Genomic DNA, 12,535 nt, shown 5'->3' with positions numbered 1-12,535 from the left:
CTTTACATACACTCAGATTGCCTATTATCACTTGTTGATATCACTTCCCAATAATAACTACTAACGAAAAACTATTAAGATAATGAAGAATTGTCTTGGAAATGAATCAGTATAAGATAAACTCAGGAGTATAGAGAAGAAAACGCAAACCGTAATTCACTGATTCAATTCGCATCCAGAAGGTCTGAGAACAGCACGCATAATCTCATATTAGATCCAAAAATTCTTCACTTTGTTAAGCACAAACCCCATATGATCCCTTCCTTTCTTCCCTTCCCGCAAAGGACACATACTCTCAAACAAAGTTCTGAGTGTTGTACAATTGAGAGATGCCTCCTATCATGTTCCTGGAACAGCCACTATTCACAAACCGAAATATGATGATATGCCTCCATAGCTGCTCCGACATAGAGCGGGATCAGTTGGTCTTTGGAACCCAGTCCATTTTGAAACTGGGTTGACCTTGTCATCTTTGTAGGGTACTCTCTCCCATGACATATCCTATTTATCACAAATAGAAGATGAAGAAATATTAGAGTTGTTAGAAGATTTGGGAGAGTGAGCCTTTGGAACCCATTTGTAGTTGGGTTTAACCCATTTCTTTTTCGATCTGATGGGTGCCTTATCGCTTGCTTTTGAATTTAAAGTCGATTGCCGAGATGATTTTGACCTAACCGGTCTTGGCTTCACTGGAGCATCTCTTGGATTGTACTTCCTGGCTGGCATTCCCTTCTTGACCTTGGGATTTGATTTTTTGGCCTTGGGAGTTGAACTCTTGCCCTTCGTGGCATTCCAGTCGCCATTGTCTGAACGTGACCTTGAGGGGTTTCTTTTGGAGTATCTCCCTCTTGGTGTTTTCTGCCAGCCATGTGCGTAGTAGGGAACGTATGCGCGATTTGGACAATTTCTGACAATGTGTCCAAGTGTTCCACAGTGAAAACATGTCTTTTTCTTCACTATGGAGTTGTTTCTTCCTGCCCCTGTGGCGTATCTTTGCCTTGTCTATGGTTTTTCCCACATGCACACTAGTAGCAGGCACCCTGATTCGTTGGAATTGGTGGCATGTATTTACCAACAACAGGTTGATCAGAAGCAGCTGAGTTCGAAGCAACAGATTCAGAGTTCAATGAGTCATTGGATTGTTCAATAGTTTTCTCCTTGTTCTCATCTTTTGCTACTTTACCTGAACATGTAACAGAATCATTAGAAACATTCACTTCATCCTTTTCTGGCACAACCGCAACAAGTTTCCCATATTGGAGATGTGCCTCCTTGTCAATTTCTTCCTGTGTCATAGGGATGGATGTGTAGTTATGATTGAAAGGTGGATGAACACAATCATACCCTAAACCCTTTTTTTGATTATCTTTGAATTTTAATTCGTTTTCAAATAATGACTCGACTATCTTACATGACGCAGTGTAATTTTTGAAACTAATATCTATTTTTCCACACTTAATTTTCAAAGTGTCAAGTTCTTCAGTTACAGCAACAAGTTTGCATTTAATGTGATCGTAATTTTCACACTTGTTGCTATACTCTTCCTGAAGCTTCCTAAAGTCTTTGGTTTTTGCTTCTAATTGAGCTTTTAGAGGTTTCTGACCTTTCCTAAGAGTATAACCTTCATATTTGAGGTCCTCATTTTCTCTTTTTAATAAATCGATTTGATCTCGGAGAAACTTAATCGTAGCTTCACATGATGGAGTACATGAAACTTCATTTACCGGAATTGATGTGGAACTCATTTTTTTAATTATATTTTATATATTTTGTTTGAATTTGCCCTTTGACTTAAAAACTAAGAAAGTCAACCTTAAAAATCAAATTTAAAAAATCAAACTTAAAAGTCAAACCGAAAAACTAAATTTGAAAATTTGAAAGTTAAATGAAAAAGTCAAAGTTTAAAGTCAAAGGTCGAACTTGAAAGTCAAAAGTCAAAATTTAAAGTCAAAAGGTAAAAATAAAATAAAAAATTAATAACTAAAAAAATTTGGATTGAAAATAGAATTTAGAAATAAAAGAAATTGATTTTTGGGTTAAAAGAGTCAATTTGAAAAATTAGGAACCGAAAAGAATAGGTTATGTGCTAAATTTCGAAGAGATGACACAAAAAGCTTGCTAGCCGAGTTGGTAAGGCGTGAGTGTTGTTGATCTAGAGGTCTAGAGTTCGATTCTTTACACCCTCAAAATCGTTTTTCATGATTTTTTTAAGTGTACGCTGGACGCTTGCGAAGACTATATAAGATAAAATTGAAAGATGATTAACATGTGGCTTGGTAGTTCAACTGGTAAGATGTGTGATTGATGAACAATGGGTTCCGTGTTTGAATCTTTGCACCTCCAAAAATCCGTTTACTTTTTCTAACAAGCGCTGGGGTCAAACACGTGTTGGGCCGTACACTCCGAGAAACCCTAGCCACACACGGAGCCGCACACATTTAACAGATTCACGAAAAAACGACATTTTCACCATTTTTGCTCCAAAACTCGATCAAAAACTCGTTTTTTTATGAAAAATGCAAAGAATAAACCCCCTTTATTTTTCAGAGATCTATCCAAAAACACAATTATCTTTTCAAAATAAGATCAAATAAGCTCCTGATCTGACAAAATTGATTGATACAACCCTGCTCTGATACCAATTGTAAGTCCCCAACATAGCTTGTGTATCAATCAGATCCAATTGATGGTGCGGAATCCCAATCAATTGGATGATGTCAGATCAAATAGAAGAGAAGGAGAAGAAGAAGATGATGAACCTAATGATGTATTCAATATGAATGACGCTCCTTACAATAGATTCATGCACACACAGTCTTCTCTTTAACTTTCCCTCACACCTTAGAATGCACACACTTAAGCTCCTTGGATATGTCCCTCACATGCACTCCTCACCCCTATATATATATATATATATATATATATATATATATATATATATATATATATATATATATATATATATATATATATATATATATATATATATATATGGACCTAAGGCCAAGCCCAAAATACAATTAATCAAATACAATTTTCGGCCCAAAATAATAAAAACAATAAATGCTTAGAAAAGCAAAGTATAAACCATATTTTTGACCCAACAATAGTAGACATGAACAACTTTGACCAAACCTAATCTAAAATGCTACAAATCTGAATAGATCTAGGCAAGAGCGAGCTTCAGACCAACTGAGATGGTAGTGACTCGTTCGAGTCTGGGATGGCGCTAAATGATGCGACATGGATCTTCGATGAGTCTTCTGGACTTCTACTGTGGCGGAGATCCGAACATCATGTGACATCCCCAAAATCACGGCTAGGATAAACCAATATAATTTATGCTTTTAAAATAATTTTCAGAGTAATCCTTTGATTTAAAAGAGTTGCATAATTTGTTCCCAAAACAAAATATGATAAATAAAATTTATCAAAGCATTCCTTAAAGAAATGTATTTTCATATATAACAAAACTCGGGATGTCATGTTCCGATACAGAACAAAAGCATAAATGGCACATTATAAACCTTACAACTGTTATATACAACTACTGGCCTATAAACAAAATATCTTCACAAGTTGTCCAACTTATGGTCTCGCACCACTACCTGTAATACAAAGAAACTGAGTGGGTCAGGCTTGGGAGCCTAGTGAGCATATAGGGTTTTCAACCCACAATAAATAATTATATTTAATTTCGCCAACCAACAATAACCCGATTACCTATTCCCGTTATCCTCACTTTACGTCCCTAAAACAACAACTATCACGAGGGACCTAGTCTAGGATTTTTCATCGGGATGGACATTACTGCAAAGGGGTTTCCTCAACAATAGATGTCCTAAAGGTAACCAGGAGGGGGATAGAGTACACCGGTGAACACATCGTTCCCAACACCTAAAGGTTATAAACCTGCCAGCGTTCCACAGGACAGTCTTGAAAGAGTCTGTGGTCGTCATCCATACTCCGCTAGATAACTAGATCAACTACAACATCGAGGCCTCTCATCATTTTATTTCATCACACATCAACTATCTACCCATGTTCTACCCAACATATTTGTAGATAAAAGTATATATATATATATATATATATATATATATATATATATATATATATATATATATATATATATATATACAGTTGAAAACATGTATACAACATTCAATCAATACTCATTTCACTAACAAATAATATATAAACACATAACACATATTTTATGGAGAATACTTCGTATTTATGTGTTAGAAGAAAGCAATTACGCACTTACTCAAAACGTATACTTAATACATTCAACAATACTTGTATTAAAATCGTGTTTATGAAAGAGACTATGCATTCAGTTGATAAGACGATGCTCGGACAACACTACCGCTCTAAAAGCAGTATTCTTTGGTGAAACTGTGATATCTTCACACACCGGGCTTCTCGCGGGCAGAGATTCGGCTCAAAACTCTTTTCTTCTCGGGATCTTCGGTGCTTCGGGACTTGCTTTTGGTGTCGGGATGATACTAAGGCTTCGGGGGTACTTCAAGACACCTAGAGAGGGTATCAGGAGTGAGAAAGTGAAGGAAATTAGCAACCATCACTACTAGAAAAAGGCCTTTTACGACGCTCATTGCGCGTCGTAAAACGCTCAGACGACGCGCAAATGCACGTCAAGGAAGGCCCTGTCATAAAGAGAGACGATGCACTTTTGCGCGTCGTCTATAGACGACGCGCATTTACGACGCGCATTTATGACATGCAATTACGACGCGCAGTTATGACGCGCAATGCGTATCAAGGAAGACCCTGTCATAAAGGAAGACGACGTGCAAATGCGTGTCATAACCTTACGACGCGCGTGTTTTATGACACACAATGCGTATCAAGGAAACCCCTGTCATAAATGTAGATGACACGCATTTGCGTGTCGTAAACTTCAGTAACCATTTTCGATATGCATTTACGACGCGTCTTTACGATACTCATTTACGCATAATACAAAAATATGTAAACAAATATATACCAAAATAATCAATTTCATCCAATAACATCATGTCAAACAAGTTATCAAAAAAATTTAATACATTGATATTAAGGGGATCTAATTGTACATTGTTATTAAAGGGTTTTCCCTAACTATATAACATGATACTACATCCCTAACTATATAACCGGATCCTTCGTGTCATTGGATTGCCACCTGGAACTTTAGAAGTACCTTATAAGCAAGCGGGCTTTGGAATAAATACACCACAACTCGTCGAACCCCTGCTCCGATAATTCTTGTGACCTGATCAAATAAAAGTTAAAAAATTAATATGATAATATAATTATTAGAAGAATCAAACATGAATGTTAGTGGTAAAAGACAAAATTACCCTTTTCTCCATCCAAAGAATGTGGGATTTGGAATAAATACACTACAATATGATTTACCTGATATCAACAATGACAATCACAAATGTTGGACAAGTTATACGACACATCTAATGATTTAAGCGTAATCCACAAAAAGCTTTTATCTCAAACTAGTAGAGGCAATCATAACACATTATCTCTTTTATTTTAAGCGGTAATTCAAACAAATAAGTTACAAGATGGAGATACTTATTTATAGTTATTGGTGATTCAAATCAAATAGGTGCACAGAAGAGAAGAGCAGCAAGTACCTCTAGACTAGCCGAGTGAAAAGGCTGATAGCAAACATTAGCCCTTAACTGCCCCTTCTGAAGAGAAAATGACAGCATGTTCCCAGTTGAATTCTCCTCACCAATGGATCCAATCACTTCAACTACAATACTTTCATTCGGCTTGCCAGTTGCATCCAACTGCATTCAATTAATAGATTTAATTTAATTTAACCAAATTAATTAGCATATAAAAATTTGTAACCTTGGTTATATGAAACATAACATGTGGGCCATATTAATTCCTTTTTTAATCATTCTTTTTATTTTAACACTTGTTTTCATTTAATAAATAGAATAGGAAGATTAGTATGAAAACATAAAATAGAAGGATATACTCAAAGCCAAAACAGTTGCATGCCTAACATGCTGCCCATGTTTATCAAAATTTAACAGATCATACTAATAACTCATACATATAGAATTATAAGGAAAAAAAGAGTAGGGTTTTCTCCATTCTGTTGAATTAGACAAAACAAAAAGTTTTTTTTCCCATTCCAATGGAATGAAAAATTCCATTCTTCCCCTGATTCCAGCATATATAGAGATACTTACCCGATCCTGATCCTGATCCATAATACTTCATTCTATTCCTTGTCATTGTAATAATGTCATGCTGTGGAAAAAAAAAATTCTTTTTGTTGGCTTATTTAGATCTGTGGTCATTTTGTGTTGCTTTTTAGTGGAGGAGTTACTGAAAATCTTTGAGATCATGTGCCCAACAGCATTGTAGCTGCCAATCCAGTTGAACCCTTGTGCACATGTCACAAAATTAATAAAAACTATATATGTTGCTATTTGATTGATGGTTTTAATTTTTAATGTGAAAGTAAGGTGTAAGATTAGGGTGATGTGTACTTACAAAGCTATAAGGAAAAATACAAAGAAACGTGTGCTTTGGAACAATGCAGACCATGGGATTGACTTCCCTTTGTAATGGTAAAATAGAGATAACCCTCCAGCCAAAGTTGAGGCAACAAGAAAACCAAAGGACAAATACCCCAAGGCAACTTTGGGGTCCGCTGGATACTTGCAGATAACTATGGCTTTTCCTGTTTTGTAGTAACTGTCATTGCACCTTAAAGACGTAGATTCCATGCAATTAAAATTGAATGAAGAGTTTAAACAAAGGGAAAAATCAAGAAATCAAAAGCTTATTTCAAAAAAGGCTGAAACTTAAGGATGTTATTATTGTTGATCAATTAATTGTATTTCATATCTCTATTTTGGAAAAAGAACCAGAAAAAAGACACCCGTGTTTATTAAAAAAAACACCTAAATTTAGTCCCTAAACGTGCTGCAATTCCTACACCTCGAACAGCTTAACAACAAGAGAAGAAGAAAGAAAGAATACACCCGCCTGTGTAAAAAGACGTAAACTCCCTTCTCATCCTCATCATAAAAAATAGCCTAACAACAATAGAAGAAGAAAGAAAGAGAATACAAGTAACTAACAAGCACATTGGGCCTCTGTTAAGGAGCCTTTATCATTTTTATCAACAGATTGATTAGCTAATCTTTCCATTTCTGCCCTTTGAAAAGCTGGAGGCTCTGAACCATAAAGTCCACCACAAAACTCCAAATAACAATATTTACAAAGCCCAAAACCTGATTGAAATGCATTGCTTTTATGTTGACAAACAACTTTTGTTAATCCAGGCATCTTTAACTCCTCTGAACTTTGTTTGCATGATTGCATTTCCTTCTCATACTCCTTTGTTTTACTAGTAAACTCATCAATATTTTAAAAAAATCACATCAAACTCAGATTTACAAGATGAACAAATTATGAATATACACATGAAAACTCACAGATAAACTCCCAGCTTCTGTATTTTCAAACTCAATCAATTTCTTTTGCAATGTTGCTTCACATATATGTACAGTTTTAACCTGAAAATAATACAAGTATATAAAGAAATGAGTTAGAAACTTTTCATTCATAGTATTATATTGACAAAAAAAGGTAATTAAATGCATAGATTTAGATATAACTCATACGTACAACATCTCCTCTTGAAAAATTATGTCCATGTAACACAGAAGAAACATATATAGCTGTTGCACATATCCCACTAGGTTTTCTTCATGTCTGTATAATATATATAAAATATAAAAAATAATTTGATGTACAAAATATAAAAATAATAATAGTATTCATAAAGAGGGAGAACTATGTGCACCTCGTGCACCGCTGATAGTTGGTGGATGTCTGAGACTCCAACTGATAAAGATACAATCCAGCAAAAGCAAGATGTGAGGGCTTCCATGAAGCAATTGAATAGCCAATCCCCTGAACCAAATAAAAATTTTATTTAAGAAATGAAGAAAAAGGGATTTAACAAGAATCTGAAGTTTGTTCCTTCAATCATAAATCAAATGGAGAAAAAAATAAGCCGGGAAGAAAACGGGATTTAGAAAGAGGGGGAGCAATGTACTCAATCCCTTCTCCCTTGACATCTGGGACCCTTTCCAGGGCCTTTCCAGTGCTCTCTGCAACCTTCCCGAACCATCACACGAAACATAAGCAATCGCTGACGCCAGAATCGACAGGAAGGAGACGCCGGAGGCGCACATTTTCAAGGCGGGCTTGCTTGGGTTGAAGAAAGAGGAGGTGAAGGTGGAGGTTGAAGAAGGAAGGGTGTTGCAGATAAGCAAAGAGAGGAGCAAGGAGCATGAGGAGAAGAACGACAAGTGGCATAGGGTTGAGAGGAGCTCTGGAAAGTTCTAAGGTCGTCGGACCTGATGTTGCCGGTAAGAGGAGGCGAGGTGAGATCTTCATTCATGATCAAGGATAGGTTGCATATGTTGAATAGAGTTATCAGTTGTTGGAGGTGTATAGAAGAGATGGTATCGTGATTAGGGTTTGCAGAGAGAAGGAAGAAGAGAATGAAGGGGATCTTGAAGCGGGGCATTAAAAAATTTAAGAATTTTGAATGGATTTCATTTCCCCCTTTGAAGAACGCGCGTTTTGAGTAAAACATAAAGTGACATTCACAAAGGACGCACATTTTAGATAAAGTGCCCTCCGTGTTTTTATTTTTTTTACATGAGACACTAATTTAAGGTCACACAATAATGCCTGACATAAATCCTTAAATTTTTTGAAGAGACGACTCTTTTTTAATGTCACTCTCTTTTGCGTAACATAAATCAATGAGTGTCGTGGTTTACACGTCGTAAAAGGCCTTTTTTCTAGTAGTGCATGGCCGGCTGCCCTTCGACTTCTATTTATAGGGTTGAAATTTTATGCTCACGTCGTGAGCTCGATATGTCATTGTGTTCGTCATCAGGCCACTTGTTCTGGAAGGCGTCCATCACCTGCTCATGTCGTGAACTCTCTATTCACGTCGTGGGCTCTGACACAGGGGTTGAAGTGCCCCGAACTTCAGAAATTCATATCTTTCGCATACGAGCTCCATTTTCGTTTAGATTGCTTCGGTTAGAAATCACTCGATCGGCTAACTTTGACTTTAACTTTTATTATATTGTTTTTAGTAGGCTGGGACAGGAAAACTTCGTTAGAAATTCATAACTTCTTCATCTGACGTCCGTTTTCGTCTGTCTTTTTACCGTTGTATTACTATCGACGAGATCTTTGATTCTCGTTTAGATTGCTTCGGTTAGAAATCACTCGATCTCATATTCGAACTTTGGGCTGCATACCGCTAATTCAAAACTTCAAAAATCATAACTTCCTCATATGAATCAGATTTAGACGTTCTTTTTATGCATGCTCTCGGTTTAACGTATTCTACGACTTTCGTTTAGATCAGTAAGGCTAAATACCGCTTTATCTTAAATTCACTATTTAAGTAATGCAGTGTCGTACCAGTTCTGTCGTGAAACTCCGAAAGGTCATAACTCCTTCGTTATAACTTCGATTTCAGCATTCTATATATATTTGGAATCCTCGTCACGACTATTACAACTTCCGTCATAGATATCGGGCTTATCTAATATTTTATTATTACGCTTATTTTTATCCTTATTTTATTTAAGTCATATAATTAAGCATAAAACACATAATACTCAAAATAATACATTTTTATTATTTCACAATGGTTTACAAAGGTTAACCTATATTATTACATCATCATTAATGCCTAGCCTAGAAACACGGGTGTTACAATTCTCTCCCCCTTAGGATGATTCCGTCCCTGGAATCACACATCAATAAACAAATGCGGTTAGCGACTCATCATGTCACACTCCGTTTCCCAGATGATATTTGGCCCATTCGTATGCTTCCAACGGACAAGCACTAATTCGACCATCTTGTGTCACAACTTCTTAGTCTTACCGTCAATGATTGCCTCGGGTTCTTCAATTAACCTCTTATTTTCATCAATTCTTAATTCCAAAATTGGAATCATGTCGGGAACTTCTTCCGTGAACTTCGTCCAATAACACACATGAAAAGTGTTATGAATTCCATTAAGTTCTTCAGGTAGTTCTAGCTTGTAAGCATGGTACCCTATCCTCTGAAGAACTTTAAACGACCCAATAAACCTTGGACTTAACTTTCCCCTTTTTACCAAATCTTATAAGTCCCTTCCACGGTGAGACTTTAAGCAAAAACGAATCCCCAACTTCAAATGTCATCGGTCTTTGCTTGTTGTCAGCATAGCTCTTTTGACGATCCTGAGCTGCTAACATTCTAATTATTTACAACTTTTCAGCAGTTTGATGGACTATCTCAGGTCCCATGAATTGCTTTTCCCCAGCCTCAAGCCAACAAGACGGTGTACGACACTTTTGTCCGTACAAAGATTGTTAAGGTGCCATCTTTATGCCCATGTGGAAACTATTATTGTAGGAGAATTCTACCAAAGGCAAATGTTCATCCGAGTTGCCTTGGAATTCCAGGGTACATGCTCTCAGCATATCTTCAAGTGTTTGTATCGTCCTCTCACTTTGACCATCAGTATGTGGATGGTAAACTGTACTTAAACACAACTTGGTACCCAATTCCTCTTGTAGACTTCTCCAAAACCTTGAGGTGAAACAACTATCATGATCCGACATAATCATTAACAGAACACCGTGAAGCCTCACAATTTCTTTCACGTAAGAATTCGCAAGCTTATCCATAGACCATTTCTCGTTGGCTGCTATGAAGTGCGCACTCCTAGTGAAGCGATCAACGACCACTCAAATCATGTCGTGACCGTTCTTTGTTCTGGGCAGTTTAGTGAGAAAATCCATATATATGTCTTACCATTTACCCATAGGTATAGGAAAAGGTTCTAAACTCCCAATATGGATTATGATGTTGTGCCTTAACTCTTGCACATATCACACACTCGGCCACATACTTTGCAATATCAAGCTTCATAGTCGGCCACCAATAGTAGGGTTTTAGGTCCCTATACATTTTAGTGCTACCGGGATGAACCGAGTACATGGTTTTGTGAGCTTCTTCCATCAGAAGATCTCTTACTCCTCCTGACTTAGGCACCCAAATTCGATCTTGTAATACCTTTAGTCCTTGACTGTTTATACCGAACACTAACGTTTTGCCCAAACGTTCTCCCTTTGGGTCATTCTTCTCAGAAGCTTCTTCTTGAGCTTTATTTATACTCTCCACAATTGCCAAGACAACTTCTATTCACAACGCTCTTGGCCTTTTTCTCTCAAGATTGACTTTCCAACTCAGAACATCAGCGACAACATTTGCTTTACTAGGGTGGTAAAGTATCTCACAGTCGTAGTCTTTAAGTAACTCTAGCCAGCGTCGTTGCCTCATATTCAATTCTTTCTGATTAAAGAGATATTGGAGACTTTTATGATCAGTGAAAAGTTTGCACTTCGAGCCATAGAGGTAATGCCTCCATATTTTTAGAGAAAATACTACCGCTGCCAACTCCAAATCATGAGTGTGGTAGTTCTATTCATGCTCTTTCAGCTGTCGATATGTAACCCAATCCAACACCAGACGCATCACTATAGACAACGAAGTCCTCAACTCCATCGGGTAGAGAAATAATCGGTGCCTCACATAGCTTCTTCTTTACCAGCTCGAATGCTTCTTTGTGTTTATCACTCCAAGCATAAGTAGCTCCTTTGTAAGTCAAAGCTGTTAATGGAGTAGCGATCAAAGAAAAGCCTTGGATAAACCTTCGGTAATATCCGGCTAATCCCAGAAAGCTTCGGATCTCCGTGGGACTTTTCGGTTGTTCCCATTTCATCACAGCTTCAATCTTTGCTGGATCAACCATTATCCCTTCTTGGTTGACCACGTGACCCAAGACTTGGACTTCTCAAATCCAAATATCACATTTAGAGAACTTGGCATACAACTTCTCCTTCTTCAAGACTTCAATCCAACACTTATCGCAAGTGTCTGCCATGCTCCTCTTGGCTTTTCGAGTAAATCAGAATGTCATCTATGAACACCATCTGTGACATCCCCAAAATCTCGGCCAGAAAAGACCGATTTCATTTATGCTTTTTAAACATTTTCAGAGTAAATCCGTTTGATTTTAAAAGAGATGCGGAATTTGTTCCCAAAAACAAAACATGATAAAATAGATATTTATCAAAACATTTCATATAGAAATATGATTTCATTTCATAATCAAAAGTCGGGATGTCATGTTCCGATATAGATCATAAAGCATAAACGATAACATTACAAGTCGTTCAACAAATATACACATATACAGACTTGTAAACAAAACAACTTGATGATTCGCCCATCTTAAGCTCTTGCGCTACTTCCTGTAATACAAATCAACTGAGTGGGTCAGGCTTGGGAGCCTGGTGAGCATATAGGGTTTTCAAACCCACAATAATTATATTTAATTTCATCAATCAACAATAAACCCGATTACCCATTCCCGTTATCCTCACCTTAC

This window comes from Lactuca serriola, chromosome 3 (genome assembly GCF_051521515.1).
Source record: "Lactuca serriola cultivar US96UC23 chromosome 3, Lser_US96UC23_V15, whole genome shotgun sequence".
Classification (NCBI taxonomy): Eukaryota; Viridiplantae; Streptophyta; class Magnoliopsida; order Asterales; family Asteraceae; genus Lactuca; species Lactuca serriola.
The sequence above is the reverse complement of the archived record's forward strand: the minus strand, read 5'-3'. Positions refer to the sequence as shown.